Raw genomic sequence first — 8743 nt, forward strand, 5'->3', positions numbered from 1 at the left:
TTAAATGACTTTATAATTTTGTCATTTTATGATGTAAAGCTCTTTGAACTACATTGCTGCTGAAATCTGCCACACAAATAAACTCGATTGTCTGAAATGGAGCCAGCAAGAGGAAAATCTCTGACATCTGGGAATACATTGAGATGATCTCTCACAATCAAATTCTTCTTAAATAAAAAGAATTAACACCCCTCCCGCCTCCCAATTTCTCACCTTCTGGTAATTTCCATTATTATTTGTAGTCTGATCAGCTAAGATATATCAGTCTTGCACAGCAGAAACAGATTTAATGCTGTTGCAAGACTAAAATTCAGCATGTAGCTAAATATAAGGGATCAGAGCCAATTAGAAATCCAAGAAAAAGCAAATGTCCCAACAAGCACTGCACTCCCAAGACAGTGGGACATCAAACGTCTTTATTGTCAAATCAGTCTATGACATAAAAGAAAACCCAACACAACCCCTGATGTTGAACATATGCCAGGATTAGATTGGCTACAAATCATTTTAATAATTAAAACATATGACAATTAAATGTGGTTTAATTGATTCTCCTGTTACTAAACACGAGTTTGATGAAAACTTTGTGACAATATTGCATTGACTAATTTTTGGAGGTGTGATACAACTGAGTGACAAGGCTGTTACAGTTTCACCAGCAGATGTCACTAGTGAGTGAGTGATGAACCCTTTTGCAAAGCAAAGGGTTGGAAAGCTTCATTGCTTCATCAGGCTTCATTTGCCCATTACTAAGTTGCTCCCACAATTGTAACGTATCTGTGACGTCACGTGTTTGCCCGAAGAGCGGGGACGGCAGTATGGCGTCTTGGCTGGAGCTTATCATAACAAGTTAAGTTCCTTGTTAAGATTATCATGTTTTTTGATTAATTTTCGGTTTGCACAAGAGTATCGAGTCATACACATACTTCGCTTAACGTAAGTTTGTATACGACTGTTTAGTACAGGGGAGCTCAAGTCCAGTCCTCGAGAGCTACCATCCTGCAACTTTCAGATGCTTCCCTGCCTCAACACACCTGAAACAAATGAACGGCTCGTTAGCAGCAGAGCTGATCCTGGTCTGTTGGAGTAAAGATGCATCTGAACTCCAACAGACCAGCGCTCCAACAGCGCATGCGCGCTGACGTCTACTGTTTCTCCTTCCCCGTACCTGACTGAGCTGCAGTCCGGTTGTACCATATTTTTTTGAATGGGCTGTTTTTGAGTGACTTTTATGGGTAATCAAAGGCAACAGAAGCCTACGCTAACAGGCCAGTGTTTCAAACCTCGAAAAAGAGCTGAAAAAAATGATCTCTTTTTCGAGAGCAAAGGTTGGAAAGTGTCATGAAGCAATGAAGCTTTCCATCCCTTGAGAGGGAAGTCTCGAGGGGTGGACTTCAACACCCTTGGTTTAGGATTTTTGTTAGCAGGTGTAGCATGAGGTGTCGGGTGGTTAACCGAACATTAAAACTGTCAGAAAGGCCATTTGAGTTAACATTATTTAGCTGCGGAGTTGTTTCCTTAAAGTTTTTGGCTTTAGACGGCATAATGAGACACGTTGTGCTGGACCGGTGGCTTGATCTATCTATGCGATCAAAGCTAAGCCCAAATGTTTCTGTCGCTATACATACACTAAATAACAACATATTGGTTGCCTTTTTCTTCTTCATTAGTACGTCCTGTTGGTGATTGAAGCCTGTTATGATGACTTCAACACATTTCTTCAGACAGGTTGGCTCAGACAGGTTTTTAATGCTGTCCAGAATGTTTCTGTAAGTTGATCTATATTTTACACTGTTCTGCGTTAAATGGACACATTCATAGTGTTAACTTTTGACACTACACACTAGTGTTAGGTACCTCAACACTGTTGTGTGTTAAATTTCAACTACTGAGAGGGTTGATTCAACTCTATCACAAATAACACTTTTAAAAGGGTTACTTTAACACGATCAAGAGTGGACCAATGTAGACACTTCCAGATTAGCTGTGTACAGTCCTGGAGATCCACCACTTTGCCAAGCTTTCCACCCTGGCTCAGGGAAATAGGAAATGAAAGGTATTTGTTCAGACAAGCTGGACACGCATCATCATACAAATGAAAAACATGGGAGCCTTCCTGACTCATTGCCAAATCACCACACTAAAATTAGCATGAACCATTTCCTGTTGCTTTTTTACTAGCTTGCGTCGGTTCAGCATCCAGGTAGCTGATCTGCCAAGGAACACTGCACAGTTGGCGAGAGGACCACACCCCAGATCTTAGCAAAGACTCTACATCATCTTCTTGATTTGTATTGGCTGTTGGCAAAAAAAAGTGAAGCAGCATTAATGCCACATACTACCGGTATAGAGTGTGGTTCATGATGATCTACATAAATATATCTATATACGTATATAATATAGTCTATATATAGTATATATATACTGTATATATACCCCAGAGGAGCTGGTCCAAGTGGCTGGGGAGAGGGAAGTCTGGGCCTCCTTACTTAGGCTGCTACCCTTCTGGATAGGCAGAAGATGGATGGATGGAATACAACATAGGTTATTATGAAAGGAAAATAACTTATGTTTGATAGTTGTGGCATATCCCTGTGACACCCTGTGACTACATAGAACTTTTATGATCTATGTAGAAAACCCTATTTAGATCAAATGTAGGCACTGATTGTTGTGGAGACTTTTAATACTATCAGTACATTGTGGGCTAGCATTTTAAAGATCTCAGGTGATGAAATTAAATATTTTTTCTTTTAGCACATTTCAACATAAAGCTTTACGTGATTAAAACAGTGCTGCAAACACACAATCTTACCAAGTATTTTTGGTATAGTTTCTAGTGAAAATATCTTAGTATACTTTAAGTAAGACAAAACTAACTGACAAGTAACTTTTCAGCCAGACATAGGAGCTTGTTTTAAGTCAATAATTCCTTAATATTGATGAAAATGTACTTGTTCCTTTGGCAGACTGTTTCTCTTATAAAATGGGAAAATTCTCTTGCTATATGTGTTTTATAAATGCTTGTAAATAAAGCATCTGCTCAGTGCTTGAATGGTTTCTGAGTCACTTAGTGACATATCGTGGAGCTGTGTATCATATGTGCAGTTATTGTAACTAATCTTATTTGTTATGATTTGAGATAGCAGATTAAATAGATATTAACTAGAAGGGTCCCAGAATTAAACCTTGTGGTACCCCACATGTGACTTCTGTCCGCTCCAATGAGACGTTACCTGTCGACACAAAGTCCCTGTTCTTTAGTCCAGTCAGACTGTGGTTTTTATGTGGATGTCATTGAACACTATGACAAGGACAGTCTTAGTCTTAGTACTGTGGTGAACATGGAAACTGGACTGAAAGATGTCAAAGCGGTTGGTCATTGTTAAGAAACTATTTGGGCGCAACGGCGGAAGGAGTTCGCCTTGATTATTGTTATTGATTATTATAATTTAACTGTTGAAAGAGCTTTTTATTGGAATCTTGAAGACTGGCCTGTAATTGTCCAGACTGTTATTTTTTTAACCGGCGGTTTGATAACCGCTGTTATATGAGAGTTTGAACTTTTGGGTTACATGACTTCAATTAAGATTAATTGAATCCAGTAAGGTTCATGAATACGAATGACACCAAATTAGTTTGACTCAAGTAGTTACGCAGTCCTGATATAATGAAGATGCTTGAGCTGGAAAATGGACTATAAGCACCAAGAGCACTGGGCAGCCCCAGTCTGACTTCACAATAAAATTTGAACAACCTGGACAAAAACCAAACACCAAAAACTGAAAAAATGTATCCTTGTTATTATTATTGATTACTTTTTTTTACTCATCGTTTTAAAAATCCAATAAAAGGCAAAAACTTTTAAATAATCTTCTAAGCTCCAAATGTGCACCAGCAGAGACATGACGAGGTAAAAAGTTCAGACCGTGGTAATAAAAGAACATAAATGAGTGTTATTGGATCAATAGTGTTTTTCTGACTTGTGGGTGATTTCATGTGAGCAAACAGCACCCATCTCTCTGAAGGTGATTAGACCTCATTAGGGAAGTAAGAGCCAGTAATTTCATTAAGATTTCAGGAAGTCAACAAAGCAACGCAGCTGGATATTTTGACCTCAAACTCAAAGTGTTGACATGGTAAACAATCACAGTAGTAAAGTGCGAGTGAGCTCTGGCAGAAGGTCGATTCCTGATGTGGTATAAAAGGCACGACGGGCCCAGACTGGCAGTGCACACGTCTCATCCGGGTTTTGAAGCAGAACGGATCCAGGTGAGTTTGATTTCTTTTATTACATGCATGTTTTATACTACTGGGCTGCTTACGTTACCCACAGGCTTTTCTAAATAAAAGTTTGAATATTGCAGCAGGAAACATGTAACGTGTTACTTTCACCTGAGTTGTCTTTCAAAAAGAAGGTAATGTTTCAATGCAAGCATGAGCCCAAAGTCTGCAGGCAGAACCAATTTCAGCAAGACAGCCAGCCAGTCCAACAGTCACTCTGGAGAACATCTTGGAACAATATCATTGTGGCATTTTCTATTAAAGTCACATTTCTATTGATGTCACAGCTGCCTTAGTTAATATTTTGTAAGGAGCAAGAAGTCTTAAGTCTAAGGAAGAAACAATTTTTGCAAATATTCAAACTGTTTTCATTTACATGCTATTAAAGTAAGACATGGATAAATGAGAACAATGAGAAATGAGAAACAATTTGGTGTTTTTGTGCTTTTAAAAACAATTTAAAAAACCCCACCAGTGTAGTTCCAATTGACTTGTGAGGTTTTTTTTAAAAAATGCTTTTTTCCATATTTTTTTACTTCTGTACTTTAATTCTCAAGTCACTTCCTTCCTTCCACTTATATTTAAGGTTTGAATACTAACTTATTGCTTCTGAAATCGTAAATGTCAACTTTTTAACAGCTTAGAAATGTCGTTAGTGTGATTCTATGCAAAATGTGATAATGCTGAATTAATGCAGAAACTTGATAGAACAAAATTTGTTTCACCCTCTGGGGTACATTGAAGCATGAAGCGTAAAAGGAGCCGCAGTATTTAACTATCAAATAATGATCTCTTTATAGAAGAAATGTACACATGCTAGATCCATCCATCCATCCATCCATCCATCCATCCATCCATCCATCCATCCATCCATCCATCCATCCATCCATCCATCCATCCATCCATCCATCCATCCATTTTCTTCCTCTTATCCGGGGTCGGGTCGCGGGGGTAGCAGCTTCAGAAGTGAGGCCCAGACTTCCCTCTCCCCAGCCACTTCTTCTAGCTCTTCCAGGGGAATCCCAAGGCGTTCCCAGGCCAGCCGAGAGACATAGTCCCTCCAGCGTGTCCTGGGTCTTCCCCGGGGCCTCCTCCCGGTGGGACGTGCCCGCAACACCTCACCAGGGAGGCGTCCAGGAGGCATCCTGACCAGATGCCCGAGCCACCTCAACTGGCTCCTCTCGATGTGAAGGAGCAGCGGCTCTACTCTGAGTCACTCCCGGATGACTGAGCTTCTCACCCTATCTCTAAGGGAGAGCCCAGCCACCCTACGGAGAAAACCCATTTTGGCCGCTTGTGTCCGTGATCTCGTTCTTTCATGCATCTTTCATGCATGATAAAAAAGAAATAAAATTAACAGATAGACTCAAATATCTTTATTAATTATGTATTTCAATATATTTCTTTTCAACAATTTATTAGAATTATAATTTACAATTTATAATTTCATGTAAAGTTTAGAGAATATGTGTTTATTTAATAATGGGTCAGTTTTGAAGAAACAGACCTTCAGTAAGTGGAGACTGCTATTGTTAAAAGGTGACTCATCCCAACCCAACTTGTTCTTCAAAATAAACCGGTTAGTAGACTGATGGTTCGGTGCAGAGCAACACAAAGACGTTTTTAACTAAAACTTTGCAAATGCAGACACAAGTTTAAAAGTTTTAAAGGGGAATTTCAGGACAAAATCCGACATAGAAAACTAGAAATAAGTTGTTTTTAGAGTAGTTCTAATGTCCTAAATTGGCTAATTCAGAATCACAGGTCAGGTTTGGACTTCAGTTTACTGAGCATGGCGTCTTTGTAACATGGTACGTATCTTATTAGCCCTGTCAGATGTCCTGTTAACTCCATGTAAGGTGCAACTAGTTATTGTATTTATCAAAGGGTTTGATAAGTCAACATGTCTCCTCAGGAAACCATTGTATTAATCCTCGTCATGATGCCGTCTGTCAGCGTCACTCAGGCTTTCCTGCTGCTGGCTTTCCTCTACCTCACTCTCACCGCATCACTTCCTGTCAGGTACTGTTACATCAGCAGGATAAAAAGGAGTCAAAACACCTAACTGAATGAATAAGAGTGAATGTCTGGACTGAAAAAGCAAGTTTCCTGAGTGTTTTGGTTGAAAGGTCTGTTTTACTTGCAGGGATGAGGAAGAGGTGGAGGACTTCCTGACTGAAGTGGGTCAGCTGAGCACACCATGGTCTCTTCCAGGAACCTCAGCAGAAACTCTGCTTGAGGCCAGACTCAGGTGAGTGCTCCTCAGAAATCACAGCCGGTAATGCCCAGGACCAAGGGTGTTTGACATGTTCTAAAAGCTAGAATGCTTTGTTGCAAATAAAATAAAATATTCAGGTCAATTCAAAAATACTTTATTCATCCCAAAGGGAAGTTAAATGTTGTCATAACTCATATCCTCCGAGTATCTTCAAAGAGTTGTTGTGGATGGTGATGATGTGGGCAGGAAGGATCTCCGGTAGCAGTTAGTCTCGCAACTAATCTGAAGAGGCCTCTGACTGAAGACTGCTGCTGTATTACAGTCTCATGGTTGTCATGACACTCTTAACAACTCAGTTCCTGGTTGATATTAAGATGATATTCCACAGCAATGTTTTCTGGTTGGCACCATAAGTTGCGAATCCATCTCAGCTGCTTTTGCCTTTTTAAGTCTCGGTCTGGCTGCATGGTTAGACATCTGGGCAGACAGATGTTGGAGTGGAGGATAACGTCCTTTCCTATTATGAATGATGGAAAAGACGGTTGAATGTCCTGGTTCTCTCTCTGCTCTTTGCTCCTGCACTGCATCTAGGGAACCTGATTTTGAACTCCACCGGGATCTGGAGTCACACTGCAGATATTATTTGAGCTTGGTGATGTTAATTATCTGCTTCTGGCTGTTATCATGCATAACTGTACCTTGTTACAGTTATGCATGATGACAATTGTCCAAATATGCGATACATCAATAAAAATAATTATGAACTAAAGAAAGGAACAACTAAGAACTATCGTAACAGAACTACTTCACCTTTCTGCCACCATGAGCAACAACTCTAAGATTAAAAGAATAACAAAAAAAATGTGAAGAATAGGAAATATTTTTAAAGTTTATTTAGATTTTGAAAGATCTCAGAAATGTTTGCTTTGCCTTCAGAGAATGTACACTTATGCTTTATGGGTTTACTTCTCCAGTTATTTGTGGAACATAAAGAATTATATTTATAAGCAAATCCAAATGTGGCTTTGATAAGATAAGTTTGATCTGTCCTCAGAGAACACCGTACTGAAATAGTCACTGTACATGCCAACAGAGGCAAAAAGTAACTAGTTACATTTACTCAATTACATTTGCTTCTAGGAGCAGCTTTACTGCACCATGCTTCTTCTTTTTTTGTTGAGTAATATCATTTTTGAATTATCATTGCTCTTACTTGAGTATATTTTCTGACTACAGATCTCTAGTTGCTTCACTGAACTAGCATGTTCTAACAAAAGATGCACAAGACTGTTCAGCCTTTTCTCTATTTTTGTTTTTAAACTTTTACTTAAGTCATCTTCTGGATGCATACTTTTTACTGCTTGAGTAAAAATGTCTTGAAATAGTGCTACTCTTACTTGAGCACAATTTGGTGACTTTACCCATCTCTGTGTGTGATTCCAGGCAGCTGTCTGCAGGCTTGAACCGCAGGAGGCAGCTGGGAGATATCGAGTTCTCCAACAGATATGCAGAGTTCTTGCGGTCAAAAGCCAAACACACAACCATCTGCGCCTTCTTGCGCCGCATGCAAGGAGTCAAGAAAAGGTGAAATGCAATATGCGAACCAACACAACTACAGTTTCACCTGCAATTTTTCAACCACCGCAGGAAATTTGCTATAGACAAAATATTCAAATTAGTGGCAATAAAACTAATCAGACAAAACGATTGAAATAGCTCAGCAAAAGTGCATTCAACACAAAATACTGTTTTTAGAAACGAAAGCAGTCTCAAAAAGATTCAACCTCTTCATGACAAGCATCTTTGGCACTTAGTAGAGGACCATTTCCCTGCTTGTGAACTGCTGCAACCATAATATATGGTTTTTAGATTAACGAGTTTCAAATCTCACCAGATATTTTCAGTGGACTTTAAGTCAGGCAGTTCTGATAGCCACCCCCTTTCATGTTAGTTCATTCACTTATCCTAATATCTTGAAGGTCTTCTAAAACCATGCTTTGGAAGGGTTTGCAAATGATATTTGTTCTGTTAGAAGAACCAATCTTGTCCACGCTTCACCTTCCTCACAAACAACAGGACCTTTTCTTCCAGGGTTTCCTGATACTCGATTGAATCCATCTGGCCTTAGGCAGGCTGCCGGTTTGCAAGGCCACAGCAAGCAAACAAAGCAGCCCTAAAGGATCACAGAGACACACCTTTGCTTCCCTGTAGGCATGGAGTTCTTTTCAGTGTACGCCTCAT

This window comes from Xiphophorus hellerii, chromosome 2 (assembly GCF_003331165.1).
Source record: "Xiphophorus hellerii strain 12219 chromosome 2, Xiphophorus_hellerii-4.1, whole genome shotgun sequence".
NCBI classification, from domain to species: domain Eukaryota; kingdom Metazoa; phylum Chordata; class Actinopteri; order Cyprinodontiformes; family Poeciliidae; genus Xiphophorus; species Xiphophorus hellerii.